At 36.7% G+C, this 22,963-nt stretch overlaps 1 protein-coding gene across 7 annotated transcripts in view; it reads right to left on the reverse strand.

Moving 5' to 3' along the window:
- The window catches only part of LOC149126951 (uncharacterized), a 282,984-nt gene that overhangs the window by 184,499 nt on the left and 75,522 nt on the right, over window positions 1-22,963 (reverse strand). For 2 of the 7 annotated variants that reach the window (XR_016232080.1, XR_016232078.1), the window contains exons 3-4: window positions 20,482-20,741; window positions 19,928-20,093 (exon numbers count right to left, since the gene is read on the reverse strand). The exons of the other annotated variants lie outside the window; for them this stretch is intronic. The gene's annotated coding sequence lies outside the window, so the exon portion shown is untranslated. Of the gene's footprint in view, window positions 1-19,927; window positions 20,094-20,481; window positions 20,742-22,963 lie in introns of those variants that run through there. 7 annotated transcript variants of the gene reach the window in all.

Raw genomic sequence — 22,963 nt, forward strand, 5'->3', positions numbered from 1 at the left:
GTCATGGACACTGCAAAAAGTGAAACCACAGAAAAGGGGGACTGCTGTGTATCATCTGCTACTCTTTATGTTACAAGGACGGAAAGCTTAAACTTGAACTGGATTTTATTGACTTGAACATCAGTACAATTTTAGAGGTGGCACAATCCTTAGATCAAAGTCCCACAGCACAACCATGTTACCATAAACCAAACTCTCCCTGGTCCCTCATCTGTTTTTCACGAGTTTTTACCTGAACCTTAGGTTCTAGAATTTGCTTTCCCTTCATCACCCATCCAAAGCTCTAGGCAAAACCTTAATTTGAATCCAAGGAGCTATAATGATGTCATATATCATATCTTCAGGCCTCAAAATCCTACCCCACAGAAGAAAAATAATCTCCTCTAGTAACATTTTTTTGAAAAAAATAGAATTTTTCTCTTTCCCAGAATCAATGTAAAATTATTCCCCATTGTGCTTCTTGGGACACGAGCCCCAGTATGGGGGTAAAACTCATGTTGGACATAATGTGGTATTTCTTGTTTGCTCAGGTCAATAATAATTCAGGCCTACTACTCTGAGTAGACTCAACCTACCAAATACCATACTGCTTTGGAAAATAAAATTAAAAAGTGAATTTTTTAGAATATAGGAATGTGAGTATTCACAGAATTAATTAATTTTACCTGCCTCTACATTTAAATACTAATAGTAAATATATAATAATTTAGTATTACTCAGGACCAATACAAAATTTATATTCAAGCCTTTTTTTAATCCAAAGTACTTTCTTGTATATATGTCCAAACGAAAATCCTAATTACATATTTTCACTGACCTTTTAACTGACGTGGTTAAATAAAACATTTTATATTTTTCTTTAAACAATAAATTTTGAAATTTGTAATTCATTAATTAGATATTAATTGAGCACCTACTATTCATTATTACAACTGTTATGCATATAGTAGTGAACCACACAAAATATTCTTGTCATTACAGTACTAACATGCTTAGGACAAGAAATACAATCTAGTGAATATGTTGTGTTGATAACTAGAATTTAGAGAATTATAACTTATGAAAATATTAATAAAGAAGGTAGTAATTTAGCACATATTCTTAGTTTTGTTAATAACTTACTAGAACTCTGAATTTCATTTATTTTTCTGTTCTTTGAATAGATTACAACAAAGGTTTGTAAGTTAACAGTGTCCCTTTTTCTGATAATTATGGCTCAACAGAAAACAGTTATTCCAAATCTAAAAGAGTTGGCAGCAATTTTATTGCTGAAATGCTCATTTCAACTTTTTCAGATGGTAATGGAAAACCTGAAAAATTTAAATTGTTACTTTGAAGAAAATATAAGTGATAGATAGATGGTGTCTTTTACAGAGTATACATTTATGTAGTAAATATACACACATATTTTAAGCCTATGGATCCTTTTACATAAAGAAATTGCTCCCACTACTTACGAACGAGTCATATCGCTCCTTTCCATCAACCCCTGTGTATCCATATGTAGTACATATGGCAACAGAGGTGCTAGGAGAAACATTGGCATTGGCATCTATAACTCTTGTAGAGGAATTTCCAAAGAGGAAAATCTCTCTCATGGACTCTTTCTAAGAGGGAGGAGTTGTTATTCATACAGAATTTGAAGTCAGAAAGTCAGATTTTCATCTTTTACACAAGGTTTTGAAATTGGGAATGAAAAACATTTTCTACATAAGTTCCAAAAGTTGACATAATATTCAGGAGCCCAAAAGAATAGAAAGTTTGTGAAGTCTCTATATGTACAAACTAAGAGTTTCAAACAAAATATATTTGTAGGTCAGGTAAATGTCATAAGGCCATAACAGTTTCATATGGATTATAAGTTACAATATAGTTGTAATATACCCTACCCTAGTTTCTTCCATGAAATGAAATTCAGCCATTAAAAAGAAAGTGTTTCCTATGTGTTAAAACACAGATGTCATAGGATATGTTAGTAAATTTAAAAAGACAAACTGAAGAATAATACATATAAAATTATATTTCTGTTTTTTAACAAGAGACATGGAGCAGCAAATAGATTTTAAGCTCTGCAGCATATACTTTTTCCTGGAAGAAAGTGATATGAGGCCAGAAAGCAATTATAAGCCAAACCATCCAAGTTCCTGTGGACATTAATAAGTAGTTCAGATTTTATTTTAAGAGCAAAATAGTCCACAATAAGCTTTAAAGAAGATATTGAAATAACCTGTTACTCTTTTTTAAAGGAGAGTTGCATAATTCTACTTCTGGAAAGACTGGAAAAATAGGGACAGGATATAACCTATCGCTTGTGGAGAAAACTCTGTACATGTGACTCAACAGTTTTCATGACAATGGACATCAGATAATAAAGCACACGTCCCAGAGAAACAGAAGACAATCAAGTTCCTCCACGTGCTCACCCTAGCATGCCATCCTGAGACAGATTGCAGGACACAACAGAGGAGGAGGGCAGGAGGGTACAACCAGGAAGTTTCTTTGAGTTGAAATGAAGCTATGTGATCAGGCAAACCAAGGCTTCTAAAGTTTGTAGGACAGCTTATTGAATGGAGGAAGACTACACACAGCAAGAGCCTGGATGTTTGAGGAGAATCCTTTTGGAGTATTCAGAATAGTGATCATTACATGCATATGAAGAAACTGTTCAAGACTAGGGAAACAACAATCCAAAAACTAAGAGAACAGTAACTAGAGATCAGGTAGGACCACTATCCACACTAAAATAATTCATGATCCATGAAGCATTGAGTTGAAAACAATCATACATTAGAAGTAAAGAACAATTAGCCCTAGAGTGTGTACTGCACTAAAATTTCCCAACAAAGGATAAAAAGAAGACTCTCTTTCCTAACAGGTTAACTGCATTCCAAAACAAAGCTTAAGCTAGATGACTTTATAGAAATATAAAAATATCTACCATCCAACAAAATTGTGTTAGGTATCTAATAAAATATTACTGAGTATACAAGAAAGCAAAGACAAAACTCGAATACGAACAATCAGTTCATTGAAACTAAGCCAGGATTATCCACATGTAAGAATTAGGGAATATTGGAAGAAAGGAAATTAAGTTACTGTAACTATATTTCATGTGTTCTAAAAGTTAAACATACACATCAAAGATATGAGCATTTATACCAAACATTTAGTGATGAAAACCACGAAGTCTATAAGAAAAATACATCAGGTAGAAATAATAGCTTAAAAGTGCACAACTTTATAAGACTAATTAATTCAAGACATAGCAAAAGGAAGTATACCAAAAAATGAAAAAAGAACTGTAAAAATGTACACCAGTCTCCTGTGAAACAATTTCAAGCATCTTAATATACATATAATTTTAACCTCTGATGGAGAGAAAGAGATATAAAAATATTTAAATAAATAATGAGTAAAATTTTCCTTAAATTTGAGTAAATTTATAAACCTACAATACAACTTCATGAAGCTTAGCAAACAATAAGGAACAAGAATAAAAATACAAGTTACCTCATCATTAAAATGACCAAAACTAATGATAAAGAGAAATAACACAGAAGTAGTAAGATAAAAAGACACATAACATGCATTGGAAAAAATTAAAAATGATAGTATATCATTTTTATAGTATATTTCTCGCTGGAAATATTGTTAGCAAGAGGGAGTAACGCAACAATTATAAAATACTAAAAAAATTACTTTCAGTCTAGAATTCTATACTAGCAAAAAAAATCTTTCAAGATATTTTTAATGTAGTAATAATTTTAGAAACACAGAAACAAAGAATCTATTGCCAACAGATAATTTCTATAAAAAATCTTAAGAGAAACTTTTAGGTAGGAAAAAAATAATCCTAGATGTAAATATGTATGTGTGTTTATGAATATGTATATATGCTGTGTTTTTAAAGTGCACATATATATCAATATATACATATATGTGCATGTATATATGCATTTATCTTTATACATACAAAGAAATGAATAACTACTACATGATAAATATATGGTTAAATGTATATTTAATAAATAAATATATTTATTTGTTTGACTTACAACTATACTACAAACTATAATGAAAATGGAGATAAAATTATGAAGAAACTTCAAAAAGTTTGTGAGTAAATGGAATTTAAAGTCAAGTTTAGTTAGCACAAAAATTTTCAAATTTGTGTATGATTTTTCATTATAATCATTTCCATCACCCTTTGAAACCTCTTGTACATAAAATGAAACTATCTCATAACCATGGACAGAGGTTGAGGTAAGATAAATAGAAGTATGCTGTTATAAGGTTCTCATTCCATATATGAACTGGCGTGTGTCACCTGAAGTGTGACCTTTAGAAGTGAACTATAAATAACACTATAAGCCAAATAGCAATCACTGAAATAACAAAGAGTTACAAACAATGTGCTGACAAGGAGATAAACTGGGATAATAAAACACAGTCCAAAAGAAGTCAGAAAGCAAGAAAAAAAAAAAAAGAACCAAAAAAATAAGTACAATAAATAGCAATGACTGGTTAAAGCTAGCTCCATTAAAATCACATTAAATGTCGGTGATGTGAACACTCCAATTTAAAGGCATATCAGTTGTTTAGAGATAGTCTGAATTCTTATATCAAAATTTAAATGGACATGCTGAAATTCTAAATTCAATCTTTCATGTAGGAATTTATAGAAAATAACATAATACAGTTTGGAAAATGCTCAATCGGACTTGCCCCAAACGGTAGAGTCAGAAACATACCAGGGATTCCAGTTCAATCCCATCAAGGTGGCATGTACCAATGCCATCTCACTAGTCCCAGTGATCAATTTCTGTTCACAATTGATCATAATGATAGGACTAAGAACCAAAGGGATCACACAAACAAGACTAGTGTCTGCTAATACTAACTGATAGAATAGAAAAGGGAGAAAACGATCCAACATGGGAAGCAGGATACACAGCAAACTCATAGAATGACAGATGTCCTAAACAGCACTCTGGCCTCAGAATCAGCCCTTAAGGCATGTGGATCTGGCTGAAGAGCCCATGAGAGTATTTTAGGCATAGAAAGCCAAGACACTCTGGCAAAAAAAAACAAAAAAAAAAAAAAAAAAAAACAAAAAAAAAAACCTAAATGAAATATCTCTGTGAGTGAGATCCCAGCAGAAAGAACAGGCCATCAAAGAAGGAGGTACCTTTCTCTGAAGGTAGGAGACAACTTCACTTTGACTATGACCTTGTCTAAATAAGATCGGAGTTGGCGAACTCAAAAGGCTTCCATAGCCTTGGCAGCTCATGACAAGAGCCTAGGGTGATTACTGAGGCCATAAACAAGAGTGTCAATTGTTAAGTCAACAACAGGAGTCACTGTGCACTTACTCCTCATGTAGGATCTCTGTCCTTAATGTGTTGTACAATGTGAATTAATGCTATAACGAGTACTCAAACAGTATTTTACACTTTGTGTTTCTGTGTGGGTGCAAACTGTTGAAATCTTATTTAATATATACTAAATTGATCTTCTATATATAAAGATAATTGAAAATGAATCTTGATGTGAATGGAATGTGAGAGGGAGCGGGTGATGGGAGGGTTGCAGGTGGGAGGGAAGCTTGGGGGGTGGGGAAGCCACTGTAATCCAAAAGCTGTACTTTGGAAATTTATATTTATTAAATAAAAAAATCCTAATTAAGATTTAAAAAAAGAAAATAACATAATATATCAAAAAGATACTCATTGACTATTATGTAAAATACAATAAATAAAAATATTTAGTCCAAATGCTCATCGATAGGATTTCATTAAATGAAAGGAAATATACCTCTACTGGAACCATGAAATATTATATTGCTACAAAAAGGAAAAGGAATAAAGCGAGATTTAGATCCAAATGTAGGGTATCATCAAAATGCCCATGGAAATTACATGGTACAAAGAAAACTTTGTGTGGATTTCAACATTTCTGGCATCAAATAAGCCTTTAATTCCATTTTTCCACAATTTTTGTAATGCCCTCATATAATATACAGTTTAAGGAAACAATTTTGAAATAGCATATATTTAGGTTACCATTTATGAAAATCTATGTATACATTCGTTTGTAGATGCAGTATTTAAAGTTGGGAGTGTTGTTCCCAGTCTTGACTGTGGCTAATTTTGAGAAGTAAGGAGAGGCTGGCAGGGTTAAGTAGCATGACAAGGAGATGTTCATTTTTTACATATACCTCTGTAGTTAACATTTTACAATGGGCAGATAAAGGAATGATTTAAAGATGTTTTCATTTTGAGAAAGTAAATACATTTCCACCCAGCAGCCTAACGAAGTTTCAGAACAGGATAACCTTCTGGGGGAATGCAGACAGGCAGTTTTTCCAAACATAGTACAGGATTTAGAGTCACATTCCAGGTTAGAATCTTTGCCTGGCCACATACTAGCTGTGTGGACCTGGAAATCTATTTTAAATTATTTACCTAATATTTTAAAAAGTGTCTATCACAGGTGTTCAACAAATGCTACTTCCTTTACTTTAATGTCAAAAGGATATCATTTAAATGTCCCCATTAAGTCTTCAAATAATCAGGACATTTCTCAAGAAATGTGTGAATAAGGCGCTGACTCATCCTTAAAGTGCCACATGTAAAGTGTAGACAAAGTTACCTCGCGATGTAGCATTTTGGTAATTTAGGACCTACCTCTAGAAAATGGAATTCAATAACTTCAGCAGTTATACCGGATTCTATCTAGACAAATACTGCCAGGCACAGTCCGAAAAGAGGGAGAAATGTTATTGAATTCTCACCCAATGAACATGGATAAAGCTTGTGTAAAAATCATAAAAATGCAGAGCAAAGAGTGAAACTGTTCCTCTTCTACAGGGATACGTGTGCCCTACTCTCGCTGCTGTCCATAGCAGAAGGCTCTCACTGGTACAGGTGGTCCTTTATAATTGTGTGCATAAAACAACTGAGTCATTTTTTTGATTGGTAAATAATATGCAATGTCAAACTCTCTACACCATCTGTGTCATTCACCACTACAGTTTTCTGCAAAACTGCCAGCAGCATAAAGCCAGCACCACATTGTTGGAGAAGGCACAGGAAGAAGTAGTTGGCGTCCTTGGCAAAGCTTAAATCTGTTCACAGTATTGAACCTGACATATGCCCCAAAGCAGAACGTGTGTGCTACCCTAACGATCTCTCCTGCTGTTTTATAATCAGAGACATAGATGGAGGGAGTACAGCAGGTTTTTTTTTTTTTTTTTTAATTTGGAACTGGCCAGCCTTCTGGACATAATTTTTTTTTTTTTTTTTTTTGCCAAAAACTACTCTCATGTTCAGGAGGATTGATGTGCAGATTACTAACCACAGCATTTCACTATTTCCTAACTAAAAGATGTGTGCTAATTTCTAAACCCTTTTCCGGCGTTGTTCAATTTTTGAAATTCCTCTTCTCTATCATTTGAAAGAAGAGTTGCTAACTGCCAATCATTAACCCTGACAGTTGAGACAGACTTCTTGAAAGCTGAGGGAGCGTAGGTGGTGGTTGCCTTGTCAACTTCTCTTTTCATCGAAGGGAAGGAGCACTGAGTGAGAGAGCACTTCTTGGCTTCTTTTTCAAGACGTCTGGTATTGACAGAAGCTAAAAGTCATAGCCTCAGCATGCACCATGCAGGGAACGTCCTGGAAAGACTCCTTCTTCCATCTCTCTTTTTTGCTGTTTCCTTTCATATTATGCACAACCAGCCATGCCCATATGGTGATAGCGCCAGATCCAGGAGTGGGTAGGTGTTGCCATATCCCTTCTAGACCGGGAGCTTTCTCATTGTCCTTTGGTACTAAAATTAGCTAAACAATGAACATGTCTTTGAGAGCCTCCTGATTTCCATGGGAAAAGTTCCACACAAACTTTAATTCAGAAAAAAGAATGGAATTTTGATCACGATTTTTTAAAACATTCTAAACAAAATTCATCAAATTCTAAAGGATAGGCAGACTCATATGATAATATGTATGCAAGAAAATAAAAAATATAATATTATAACAGCTTGCTTGAGGATCCTTCTTTCTTAATGAGCAAAGAGTAAAATTATTATTCTAATCCATCTAGTGCTTGAAATGATTTGTAGTCTGTTTCACTAAAGATTACTGCAAAAATGATATCTAGAGAAGAAACCATCATTATACCACCGTGAAAAATCCCATGTTCTTTATTCATAAAATGTAGACTAATCCAAGCACAGGATGTAAAAATCAAAGCTGCAATTATAAACTTAAAACTATATTTACAGAAACATATGTTACAACTCTCTCCAAATAGATAGGATTATAAATATAAACTTCACATTGCCCTAGTAGATTCACAGTTAATTTGGCCTGTATTATTACAATATTTTCTCTTGTAGACATCAGTAAGAAATGATCTCCAGTAAGTACATACTCTAAAAAGCAATCATTAGGCTCACTCTAATGTCTAACAAGCTGTGGGGACGGTCCTTGAATATGCTTTCTGAACACAGTCAACCCTTAGTACCTGTGTGCTCAGTAGCCATGTAGCCATGCTTGGATTCAATGGAACACATCTGGAAAACATTGCCAGGGTGGGGTGGGGATTCACATCTGCACTGAATATGCACAGACTGTTAATTGTTATTATTCTTTAACTAGCATGCTATAAAATTTATTTAAATAACATTTACATGGTATTAATCATCTAGAGATTATATGGTAAGTAATCTAGGAATGATTTAAAGTGTAAGGAAGGATTGCATGGGTTATATGCAAAGACCATCCCATATGTAAGGGACTTGAGAATCCTCGGGTTCTAGTGTCTGAGGGCTCCTGGAACCGGTTTCTTCTGGATACTGACAAATGAATTCATTCAACTTTGCCATTCTTATCCTTTCCTTGAATTGCTGCAATTTAGTTTTCTTTGTTGATATTTGTGCTTGTGAACTAATGAAGTAGCTCTTCCCAGTGCCTTTTAAATGATTCACCAATGATTCACAGAGGGTCAAGCAATGACTTGAGTCAGGTTCAAAACTGTCCACCTCTACAGAGGAGTTATTACAGCTTCCTCTACTAAGTTCATGATCTCCTGCTGCTCATGTCCTTCAGACACGTATCTGGGAACGACGGTTGTGTGGTCTGTGTTAAAATGCAGCCCTCAAAGTTTTATTGCATGTTGAAACTGCTCTTATGGCACACGAGCCTACAACTGACAAATCTTTGAGGAGGCCAAGATTCAGCAGCCTGGTGTAAACTCTGTATGATAAGGAGAGGTAAGGAAGAGTCAACCCAGAAAAGAGTAGTGCAAAAGGATTTGACTCCTCTGATGACTTATAATAGCAGGTGAGGTCATTAGCCCCCACAGTACATGTTTGAAACCTAAACAGGTACAGCAACTCACCATTAGGATCAATCCATTACTGAATTAGAAATACGACTGAATTTAGCAACAAATTTGTGCCAACATTACTTCTAGCAGCAGTAGGTTTTCAGCAGCAGATTGGCACCGTGACAGAGTCCATAATTTTCACAGTATGTGTTTCATAATTTGTCATGCACACTCTGATTGCCTGGCATATTGGCAGAGTCCACAGTGCTCTCTAAATGTCACCAGACGCATTTGAGGATTTGTCATGCACGGTCTGAGCAAGTGACACAACACTGCAGAGTGGCCAGGTTCAGAGCTGATTTTTGCACTTGCTCTAAGTGAGTGCTCTTGAGCTCAGCCACCAGTGACGAGGGCCTGGTGGGGGCTGCACAACCCTCCTCTTGGAACTGCTGATTTTTAATTCTGCGTCAAGTGATCGTATGGATGCTGCCAGGAGAAAATACTACTACACTGCAGGTGTGACATGCACAGCACAGAATTTCTTGCCTGATAACATTCTTTTCAAACCATTCCTTGTAGTGTACTTAATGCTTTTTTTTTTTTCAAACAAGCACAGAAAGCATTTCACAAATTAGGAGTAAGAAATAGCACAGCAATAAATATGAATAGAGAAGGGGAAAGCTGTATTATAAGAAATGAGTCAGTTAAGAGATCAAAAGACAAGATGTCTCTGATGATTTTAACAGAAAGGTACAGTGGGTTGGGATCAGAGAATCCTGGGCTCGTTATCATAACACCTGGTTTCGGTAGGAACAGCTTCTGAGTCTGGGCAAACCATCCGTCCTTTTTTGGCCTTAGTTAATGAGGAAGTTGGATGAGAGCGTCTCACAAGAAGCTTTCATGTCTATACATTCCGTTGTTCTAAGATGGAGCGTGCGTTTGTTAATATCTTTCAATCATCTGACCCGTTTGCCTGCAATGATTGCATAATGCTTTTCCAATGTTTAGTAAAAGCTTCAAGAGCTACATCTGCTGGAAGCTTTTAGTTGTCTAGGATTCCAGCCATTATCTTATCACTTTTAGTCACTGTCTGTTAGAAGGAGAGAGGAAATTAGTCTTTTTTATCCATTTGGGCCTCGTAGATGCACCTGTTACTATGAAATCTGTCTGATGATAAATAACTCACATATGCTCAAGAGTGTTGTCTTGACATGTGCAGGGAGAGACCTTCACAGACATATGTTATAAAAAGCAATAGCTGTGACTTTGTATTGCTTGTGGATCATGGAACGTAGAGAAGCACTTGAAAGCTAACAAAGACTGTTCAGGCACAGAGGCAAGCTGAGGCTTTTGTTGGAAAATTTTGAAATTTTGAAAAATCTACTGTAAGGCCCAGACTTAAATGCAATGCCTCCAAAATACAGATACAGCAGCACTCACACAACACCACGGGCAAACGTAGGCCTGTTGGTCAAAGCTGAAATATGTTAAGTAGCATCATGGAGCATATGGACGATTTCACTTGAGAAATCCAGAAGACAAGGGTCATTTTTATACAATCTGTAGTTTAACTGAAAAAGGAATATCCTCTTAAATAGCCACCAGAAATTTACATTTGTTGAAAATTGTGGCTTCTTCTCATGTTTCTATGGCCAGTTTGATTTGGACAAGGAGAATCATCACTACTCTCCCAGTTTCTACATGAAAAGGTTGTTTTTCCGCTAACCTTATGTGGACAATTTCCCACAATTCACACCCAGTGCCAACCCCCTGCTATAAACCAGGTGGCTGTTGCAACTTCATCTACTCAAATCTCACCACAGCAAACACAAGCAAGTAAAAATTAGATTAGGTTTGATTATATTTCCCCCCTGGCATCTGATGAAAACTGGGTATTTTACTTTTCAAGTTCTATTAGTTTAAATCACGTAAATGATTCTGGGCCTTACATTAATTAACTTTAGAAATTGACTTGTGCTGACCATTAAAGCCTCGATTTTATTATTCTAAAATATACCCTCTTTCTGTTTTCCAAATATTCTAAGAATTATGACTCAAACAGGAATATTCTATACCTTTTGTATAAATGTTAATGCTTTTCATACGCAGGAAGTGAACTACCTATAAATACAACCAATCTGAGTATACTAAGCAAAATAGGCTGACTACCTTTTGTATAAATATCTAACCTGGGATTTTTCTCTGAGCTACAATCCTCATAAAATGTTTCTAAAAACACTTAACTCAGTTGTCTGTTTTGCACAATTAGCTACACAAAGCCTTCGCACCCATGAAGATCTTTCATTTTTAACAGCTTTTTTTCAGTTATCATGAACATGTTTAGATATATAATTACAAAAGGGATCCATCTTCCATTGTGCCTTTAACAAACACACATGCACATACACACACACTGATAAACATAGCTATATAAAAGTACTTGGTTAATGAATTGATACATGAAAATACCTGCTTTATTTGATGTTTGCTCTCAACTTATTTCCTCTACTCATGTTGCCTAGAACAATCAAAATATAGGGAGAAAGCCAAACTGTTGAAAATACACACTGAGGCCGGCGCTGCGGCTCACTAGGCTAATCCTCCGCCTTGCGGCGCCGGCACACCGGGTTCTAGTCCCGGTCGGGGCGCCGGATTCTGTCCCGGTTGCCCCTCTTCCAGGCCAGCTCTCTGCTGTGGCCAGGGAGTGCAGTGGAGGATGGCCCAGGTACTTGGGCTCTGCACCGCATGGGAGACCAGGATAAGTACCTGGCTCCTACCATCAGATCAGCACGGTGCGCCGGCCACGGTGCGCCGGCCATAGTGCGCCGCCCATGGCGGCCATTGGAGGGTCAGCCAACGCAAAGGAAGACCTTTCTCTCTGTCTCTCTCTCTCTCACTGTCCACTCTGCCTGTCAAAAAAAAAAAAAAAATACACACTGAACTGAAATGAAGTGAAATAGTTCGCATTGCATTTTTGTTTTCAATCTAATTCTCAAGAGGATGACTGCATATCACTTACTAACAACTTGACAATTGTAGAGACTTGGTTGTCCCATCTGAGTTTTCCAGAAAACTCACTACATCTGCTTTAGTCTATCTTCTACCTTCATTCTCCCCATTCCACCCACATTGCTTACTTACTTCCTCAAGGCCCTAAGTGTTTCCTTGCAAACACACACACAATTCCCTCCTCCCCTCTTTTTCTGTGATTACTTACTAGTATTAAAGGATTGTAAGATGAGTTCACCTGGTACTTGGTGCTATTTCTTTAACCAGAATTGTATTAGCTACTCTCTTGCATTACCTTTAGCCATCTAAATGTCTGCTAATGCTTTTTTAGTATCTATAATTAATTCCCTAGATAAAAGAGCTAGAAAAGCTTTTTTTTGGAGGCATGCTATCTTCCATTGCTAAAGAGAGAAAAATAAAAATAAATTAGCTTCTATAAGGATTTCCAAATGTTCATCTTGTGTTAAGAAAAAGAAAGCATGCAATTTCCCAAAAGCTCCTAGATGTAATGATAAAATCACTTCTGACTCTTCCTGAAGGACCTTTATAGTATAATGTCCTGAGTCTTCAAACAGCACAGCCTAAAAGATAGTTTTACTCAGAGAAAAGTGCATTTGTCAACTTTTCAAGGAACTTGCACTGTGCCATCCCCTTACAATCATGAATCTTTCCATAATGACAGATGCATTAAGGTCACATTATGCATTTGTAGAAGTGATCAGTAAATAATACATCTTTCTTTTCTTATGTAAATTACCAGAAAAGTGGAGAAAAAATGAATTGGAGGTAAATTTGACAGAGTCTAAATCAGTTATAAAGACCCTCCCAACAAGGAAAAGCCCAGGACTAGATGGCTCCAGTACTGGATGGCTTCACTGATACCAAATCCACCAAATCTTTAAAGAAGAGATAATTCCAGTTCTTCCCAAACTATTCAAAACAACAGAAACAGAGGGAATTCTCGTAGACTCTTTCTGTGAGATTATCATGAGCTTAATTCCAAAATCAGAAAGATATACAACAAAGAAAGGTAACTATAGAACCATATCCTAGATGAACATATATGCAAAAGTCCTCAGTAAAATGCTAGCTAATTGAATACAACAACACTTTAGAAAGATCATTTGCCTGGGCCAAGTGTGATTTTTCCCTATTCAGCAGTGATGTTTCAAAAAATTCTGCTATACCAATGAATAGACTTCTTTTAAAAAAAAAAAAAAAAGATTTTATTATTTATTTGAGAGGTAGAGTTACAGATAGTGACAGGGAGAGACAGAGAGAAAGGTCTTCCATCTGCTGCTTCACTCCCCAAATGGCTGCCTTGGCCAGATTTGGGCTGATCGGAAGCCAGGAGCCAGGAGTTTCTTCCAGGTCTCCCACACGGGTGCAGTTAGGCCATCTCCTGCTGCTTTTCCAGGCCATATCAGAGAACTGGATCAGAAGGGAAACATCCAGGAATAGAACTGGTGACCATATGGGATGCCGGCACTGCAGGTGAAGGATTAACCTACTGCACCACAGCACTGGACCCTGAACATACTTTTTTTTTTTTTTTTTGGACAGGCAGAGTGGACAGTGAGAGAGAGACAGAGAGAAAGGTCTTCCTTTGCCGTTGGTTCACCCTCCAATGGCCACCACGGCCGGCGTACTGCGCTGATCCGATGGCAGGAGCCAGGTGCTTATCCTGGTCTCCCATGGGGTGCAGGGCCCAAGCACTTGGGCCATCCTCCACTGCACTCCCAGGCCACAGCAGAGAGCTGGCCTGGAAGAGGGGCAACTGGGACAGAATCCGGTGCCCCGACCAGGACTAGAACCCGGTGTGCCGGCACCGCAAGGCAGAGGATTAGCCTAGTGAGCCGCAGCGCCGGCCCTGAACATACTTCTAACCCCTCCTCTGTTTCCACATCTTCAAGAACTCCTAAGGCCCATATCTTAGGTCATTTGATAGTAATCCACAAATCCACAACAGTGTATTCAGTTTCTCTAATTTTGTCTTCTTTTTTGGGGGGAAGGAGTGGTCTGAGAGAGATTTTTCATTATTTATTTTCTAGCTCACTTATTCTTTCTGCTACAACAAATCTTTTGTAAAGATTTTCCATTGTATTTTTGACATACTGAATTCGTTATTTCTAATATTCAGATTGATTTTGTTTAATATCTCTACTTCTTGGCAAAATTTTTCATCCATGATGTGTAAAGATTTCTTTAACTCAAGAATTTGCTTCTCATTGTTTTTGAGTACTCTTTTGATCATTCTTTTAAATTCCTTTTCAGACATTTCACCAATCTCTTCTTCACATTCTTTTAATTTTTATTTAATAAATATAAATTTCCAAAGTATAGCTTTTGGATTACAGTGGCTTTTTCCCCCCATAACTTCCTTCCCACCCGCAACCCTCCCATCTCCCACTCCCTCTCCCATTCCATTCACATCAAGATTCATTTTCAATTATCTTTATATACAGAAGATCAATTTAGTATATATTAAATAAGATTTCAACAGTTTGCACCCACATAGAAACACAAAGTGTAAAATACTGTTTGATTACTAGTTATAGGATTAATTCACATTGTACAACACATTAAGGACAGAGATCCTACATGAGGAGTAAGTGCACAGTGACTCCTGATGTTGACTTAACAAATTGACACTCTTGTTTATGGCATCAGTAATCACCTGTGGCTCTTCTCATGAGTTGTCAAGGCTACAGAAGCCTTTTGAGTTCACCAACTCTGATCTTATTTAGACAAGGTCATAGTCAAAGTGGAAGTTCTCTCCTCCCTTCAGAGAAAGGTACCTCTTCACATTCTAATATTGAACTGTTACTGCATCCCTTTGGGAGAGTCATATTGTCTTTCTTGTTCATATGCAAACACATGGAGATGGAACAATATGCTCCTGAATGAACATTGGGTCATAGAATAAATCAAAAGGAAACTCAAAAAATTTCTGGAAATAAGTAAAATTACAACGCAATATTGCAAAACATATGAGATACAGCAAGAGCAGTGCTAAAAGGGAAGTTTACAGCATTAGTGCCTACATTAAGAAATTCGAAGGACATCAAATAAATGATCTAAGAAAGCATCTGAAGGACCTAGAAAAACAGGAACACACCAAACCCAAAGTTAGTAGGAGGAAAGAAATAATTAAAATTAGAGAAAAATAAACAAAAGAGAAGCCAAAAAAATACAAAAGATCAATGAAATGAAGAGCTAGTTTTTTTAAAAAAAAAATAAGCAAAATAGATACACCATTGGCCCAACTAACCAATAGAAAGAGAAGACCCAAATAATAAAATCAGAGTTGAAACATGAAATGTTACAATGGATACCACAGATATAAAATAATCATAAGAAATAACCACAAATGTAAAAGATTATACAAAAGCTATATGCCAACATATTGGAAAATTTAGATGAAATGGATAGATTTCTGGACACACATAATGTACCAAAGCGGAATCATGAAAACACACACAGCCTAAATAGGTCAATAACCAATACAGAGATTGAATCATTAATAAAGACTTTCCCAACAAAGAAAAGCCTTCACTGCTGAATTCAAGCAAACTTTTAAAAAAGAACTCTGAATACTATGATTAATGATGAATTAAACCTGTGAATATAGAATGGTAAAATTTTGTGCTTGCAGAAACTGATTAACAAAGGGGAGGGATTGAGAGAGAGAGATTTGGGGGAAATCAGGAGGGTGAAGGAAATGTGTTTATCTTCGTGGAACTGTACCTATGGAATGCGTAAAATCTGTTCCCTTTATGTTAATAACATTTTTTTAAAAAAAGAAGAACCAATTCCAATGTTCTCAAACTATTCAAAATAATTGAAAATAAAAGAATCTTTCCAAACTCCTTCTATGAGACCACCATCACCTTAATTCCTCAATAAGAAAAAAGATACAACAAAGAAAGGTAACTAGATTAATGTCCCTGATGAACATAGATGTAAAACTCCCCAACAAAATACTAGCTAATGGAATCCAACAACATGGCAAAAAGTTCATTCACCTGGAATAAGTTGGATTTATCCTTTTATGCAGGGATGATTCAAGATATGCAAATCAATAAGTGTGATACATCACATTAACCAATTAAAGAATAAAACCATATGATTATCTCAATAGATGCAGAGAGAGAATTTGATGAAATACAACATCCGTTCATGTTAAAAAGACACCTTAAACAAATTGGGTATAGAAGAAACATTGCTTAGCACAATCAAGGCAATAAATGGCAAACCACAGTCAGCATCATATTGAATGGAGAAAATTAGGAATCATTTCCACTGAGATCTGGAACCAGACAAGGATGCCCACTCTTGCCCACTCTCATAATTTCTATTCAATATAGTTCTGGAAGTTTTAGCCAGAGTCTTTAGTCAAGAAAAAAGAAATCAGAGGGATACAAATTAGAAAGGAGGAAGTCAAAGTATCCTGTTTGCAAATGACATATAGGGGTACCAAAAGACTCCACTAAGTGACTATTGGAACTCATAAGGCAGTTTGGTACAGTTGCAGGATATAAAATCAACACAAAGAAATCAGTAGTCTTTGTATACACAGATAACACCATGGCTGAGAAAGAACTTGTAAGTTCCTTACCATTCGTAATAGCTACAAATGCTTTGGAATAAATTCAACTCAGGATGTGAAAGATTTATACAATGAAAATTATAAAACATTAAAGAAAGAAGAAGAAGACACAAAAAATGGAGAAATCTTCCATGTTCATGGAATACAAAAAATAATATCATCATAATGTCCATACTGCCAAAAGCAATATACAGATTCAGTACAATATCAATCATAATACCAATGACAGGGGCCAGCATTGTGGTGCAGAGGGTTAAAGCCCTGGCCTGAAATGCCGTCATCCCATGTGGGTGTCAGTTCTACTCCCGGCTGCTCCTCTTCCAATCCAGCTCTCTGGATGGAGGCATCACAATATCAGATTTCAAGACATACTACTGAACAGTTATAGTCAAAAGAGCCTAATAGTGGCACAAAAATAGGCATTAGATCAGTGAAACAGAACAGAAACCCCAGAAATCAATCCACGAATCTGAAACCAACTAATATTTGACAAATAAGCTAAAACCAATCATTGCAGAAAGGACAGCCTCTTCAACAAAAGGTGCTGGGAAAATTGGATCTTCAAATGCAGAAGTATGAAACAAGATCCCTACCTTATACTTCATACAAACATCAACACAACATGGATGAAGGATGTAAATCTATGATCTGTTATCAGTAAATTACTAGAAGAAAATTACTAGAAGAAAACATCTAGGAAACACTGTAAGACATTGGCATAGGGAAAAACTTCTTGGACAAGACCCCAAAAACACAGGCAATAAGATCAAAATAGACAAAAGGGATTACATCAAGCTAAGAAGCATCTACACTCCAAAGGAAACACTCAGCAAAGTAAAGACAATCAAAATATTTACAAACTATGCAATTGATACAGGATGCAGAATCTATAAGTAGTTCAAATAACTCAACAACAACAACACAAAGCATACAGTCAAGAAATGAGCAAAGACTTGAACAAGCATTTTTCAAAAGGGTAAATTCAAATGGCCAATAGACACATGAAAAAATGCTCAGGATCACTAGCCATCAGGGAAATGCAAACCAAAACCACAATAAGGTTTCACCTCACACCAGTTAGAATAGCTCTCATCTAAAAATCAAAAACACAATAAATACAGACAAGGTTGTGGGTAAAAGGTATCCTAAAACAATATTGGTAGAATGTAAACTAGTACAGCCATTGTGGAAAACAGTATGAAGATTCCTCAGAAATCTGAAAATAGATCTACCATAGGATCCAGCTACCCAACTCCTGGGAATTCACCAAAATGAAATGAAATCAGCATATAAGAGACTCAGCTGTACCCCCATGTTTATTGCAGCTCAATTAACAATATCTAAGTTATGGGATCAACCCAGATGTCCATCACCTGATGACTGGATAAAGAAAATGTGATATACATATACACAATGGAATACTACTCAACCATAAAAAGAATGACATCCTGCTGTTTGCAACCAAGTGGATACAACTGGAAATCATTAAGTTTAGTGAAATAAGTAAATCCTAAAAAGACATATATCATATGTTTTCTATGATATGTGGCAGCTAATATAGAATACAAAAAATATATAATTATGAAACAGACATCTTGTGATATGATTGTCATTTTTAGCCCTTGTTTATACTCCTGTGGAACTGGGGTCTTCATACTTTTTATTTGTTCAATATTATGGTTAGTGATGAATTAAGCCTGTGACTGCAGAGTAGACTTAAATTAAGTCTTTGCAAAAGTTAAAAACAAAATGAAAGGAAGGAAGGAGGGAAACTGAGGGAAGGAGAGTGATAGGAAAGGAAGTATAAGTTTTAGAACTGTATGAAATTCATCAAATCTGTCCTCTTTATAAAAATAAAAATTTAAAAAAGAAAAGGAGATAGCCAGGGAAGAGGTTTCCTTCCTATCATATTTGTTAATATTTTTAAAAATTATTTAAATTTTTCTAAAGATTTATTTATTTATTTGAATGTCAGAGCTACAGAGAGAGAGAGAGAGAGAGAGAGAGAGAGTGGTCTTCCATCTGATGGTTCACTCCCCAGATGGCCACAACAGCCGGAGCTGCCACGATCCAAAGCCAGGAGCCAGGAGCCTCCTCCCGCTCTCCCACATGGGTGCAGGGTCCCAAAGACTTGGGCGATCTTCCACTGCTATCCCGGGCCACAGCAGAGAGCTGGACAGGAAGTGGAGCAGCCAGGCCTTGAAATGGCACCCATATGGGATGCCAGCGCTTCAGGCCAGGGCATTAACACACTGCACCAAAGCACCAGTCCCAGAATTATTTAAATTTTAAAAACAAGATTTTCTGTACCTATCTAATCAATAATTATTAGTGTTCTTTAACATTACATTATAAAGATAAAAAAAGATTCTTGCTATCAGGAGGTTGTTTGCTCATGAGAATGACAGATTAAAAAAAAGTAAATTATCAATTTCTTTTTTTTTTTAACAGGCAGAATGGACAGTGAGAGAGAGACAGAGAGAAAGGTCTTCCTTTTGCCATTGGTTCACCCCCCAATGGCCGCTGTGGCCGGCGCATCGCACTGATCCGAAGCCAGGAGCCAGGTGCTTCTCCTGGTCTCCCATGCGGGTGCAGGGCCCCAGGACTTGGGCCATCCTCCACTGCACTCCCGGGCCATAGCAGAGGGCTGGCCTGGAAGAGGGGCAACCGGGACAGAATCTGGCGCCCCAACCGGGACTAGAACCCGGTGTGCCAGTGCCGCAAGGCGGAGGATTAACCTATTGAGCCACGGCGCCGGCCGAATTTCTATGTGTACTAATGTGAACATATATATGAGTACATACATGTGATTTAGTATATATACATACACATATAATTATACATAAGCATAGTTCAAAAAGTTCTTGGAAAATTGAATTAAAAATACGTTTATTTTGATACAAAAATATTTTCAAATGAACATATAGTTTTTTAATGATTTATTACTTATTTATTACTTATTATTTGAAAGTCAGAGTTACAGAGGCAAAGGGAGAGAGAAAGATATTGCCCTCTTAGATGCAACAGCCAAGGCTAGGCCAGGCCAATGCTAGGATCCAGGAACTTCTTCCAGGTCTCACATGTGGGTGTAGGGGCCCAAGCCCTTGGGCCATCTTCCGCTGCTTTTCCATGGTATATTAGCAGGGAGCTGGATAGAAAGTAGAGAAACCGGCACTTGAACCAGCACCCCTATGGGATGCCAGTACTGCAGACAGTAGCTTAACACACTGCATCACAGTGTCAGTCCTGAATGTATAGTTTTTAAATAATGCTTATTCTTTATGAATACTAGGAGATTTCTGATATGTCTAGATTTCAAAATTATTTTCCAACAAAATAAATTCATCTTTTAACTCCATTTTGATTACTTTTTGAAGTGCCCTTGTACAATGTACAAACACAGATATATGTATACCTATAAACTTAGACAATACATGGTGAACATATTGTGTGTATCACATAATAGCAACTGATTTAGAAAGAAATTTTAAAAGAACCACAGGAAAATAAATGTTCCTGGTTTTCTGGAAGCATACCTTATGCGCTATGGGGAAGGGAGTGAGCGACTGAGTGATGGAAAGTGTCCATCCTTGGCACCTCCTTCTTGGCCTCCTTTGTTCATCTGTGTGGCCAGAAACATCCTGACTATGAACAGAAAGTAACTCATCCTCTTCCTTTCCTTTTGGTTCTGTCTTCAGAGAGTGGAAATTTTCACACTCTCCTTCCTACCTGAAGATCCAATATTCTGATTATTTGAAGATTCCACGCTCCACTTCTACATTTTATGACAATCTCCCTGGAAAATTGGAGGAAGGTAAATGGGACACCACTGGCCAATCACTCCCCACTCCTAATTAAATGCATCAACATTCCTTCTAAATTCAGAGAGAATCCATTCTTGTAAGTGACAAACCATGAAGCTGACCAATACAGTTCGAACACAAGTACACATTTTCATTCATCAGATTTGAAACACAGCTGATGGAATCCACTGTTGATGAAGTTACTACGATTAGTGTTACATGAACTTAAACAAGAGAACATTCTGGTCTTAGAAAAGAACAGGAGTTGTACTAGATAGTAAATGTTATTTCTGTTCTCTTCAATATTTAATATGGACTCCTGTCAAAAGGAAGAATATTCTCCTTCTCCTTTCCATGTACTTTTTTTTAAAAATGATTTACTTATTTGAGATGTAAGGAGAGAGAAACATAGAGAGAGATATTGATCTTTAATCTGCTAGTTCATTCTCCAAATGGCTGAAATGGCCAGGGAAAACAAGGAGCCTGGAGTTTGGAATTTCGTCCTGATCTCCGACATGGGTGCAGGGGCCCAAGCACTAGGGTCATCTGCTGCTGCTTTCCCAGCAAGTAGCTAGACAATTGGAATTTGAACTGGCACTCCAATATGGGATGCTGGTTTTGCAGGCAGCAGCTTAATGCACTGCACCACAACACCAGTCCTCCCTTCCAAATATTTAAATTAATGTAGAAAAGATCATATTTTAAGGCAAACCATTTTCAGTGCTGCATGTTGTAGCTCCCCAAGTTCTATCAGAGGGAGGAGATGGGGCCTCTCCCAGCCACAGCTACAGATAGCTTCACATGGCTAACTCCTCACTTGGCTACAGTCCTTAACTCCCAATTGTCCGCTAGAAATTTCCATCTCCTCCTCCACACCTAGTATTTTGATTTTGATGTCACTAAAACAAATTCATTATCATTTCCTCTCAAAGCTGCTCGTTCTCTCTCTCTACCTTCCCTTCCTCGATGGATATGCCCAGCTTCAATAACGATACCCAAGCCAGAAACCTAGTGTCATCGTAAAAATGTTCTTTCTCACCTTGCCCCATCAGTCCCCAAGACCAATGCTGCTGTACCCTAAGGTCATTTTACAAATTCTCTTTCACCCCATGGACATTTTGGCAGCACTGCTGGTCCATCACCTAATACTTGCTCTCTTTCTCCCTTTATCCTTCCAACAGAACAATGATTTTATAAAGGCATAAGGTCATATGCTTTAAGGAAGACTTGCTATGTAGGGTATGAATCATAATTTATCCAAACCAGCACTGTACAGTGGAATTTTCTGTAATGATAGCAATGTTTTATAATTTGTGCTGTTCAATGCAGTAGCCACAGACTATATGTGACTATTAAGCATTTGAATTGTGACTATAGCTAATGGTACACAGAATTCTTAATTTACATGATTGTATTTAAATTTAAGTGGTAACATGTGACAAATCACTACATAATTAGATAGCATTGATATCAGTCAGAGTTTGGCCTTATTACTTATCAATGAATCATACAGGAATGGACAATTGAAAGAATTTTGGCTACTTAAATATAAAAAAAGTCTTCTAGAAAATTTCTTCATCTTAAAAATAGATCAGAGGCCGCACCCACCTCAAGCTTCCAAGGCTCCTCCAACAGCAGGCAGTCCACTTAACACGGAAACAGTATAAAAAAAAAAAAAAAAGAAAAAAAAAAAGCGCACAGTGACGCAAGAAGAATTAACTATGCCGAGTAACAAACACAGAAATAGAGGGAGCAAGATCAACGATGACACTATGATGCCTCCAAATAAGCAAAACACCCCAAGCCATGAGTATGAAGATGATGAGATAGAAGAAATGCAAGATACGGATTTCAAAAAATTTATGATAAGAACATTTAGAAGTTTTCAAAAGCAAATCCTTGAACTACAGAAATCCTTAATGGACAAGATTGAAAATCTTTCTCGTGAAAATGAAATTTTAAGGAAGAGTCAAAATGAAACTCAGAAACTAGTAGAACAGGAAAGTGTGATAGTCAAGAGAAATCAAAATGAAATGAAGAGCTCAATAGATCAAATGACAAACACATTAGAAAGCCTTAAAAACAGAATGGGTGAAGCAGAAGAGAGAATATCGGACTTAGAAGATAGAGCACAGGAAAACATACAGTCAAACCAAAGAAAAGAAGAGGAAATTAGAAACCTAAAAAATATTGTTGGGAATCTACAGGATACTAT

Source organism: Oryctolagus cuniculus, chromosome 4 (assembly GCF_051225735.1).
Source record: "Oryctolagus cuniculus isolate XC-2025 breed Fujian yellow rabbit chromosome 4, ASM5122573v1, whole genome shotgun sequence".
Taxonomy (NCBI): domain Eukaryota; kingdom Metazoa; phylum Chordata; class Mammalia; order Lagomorpha; family Leporidae; genus Oryctolagus; species Oryctolagus cuniculus.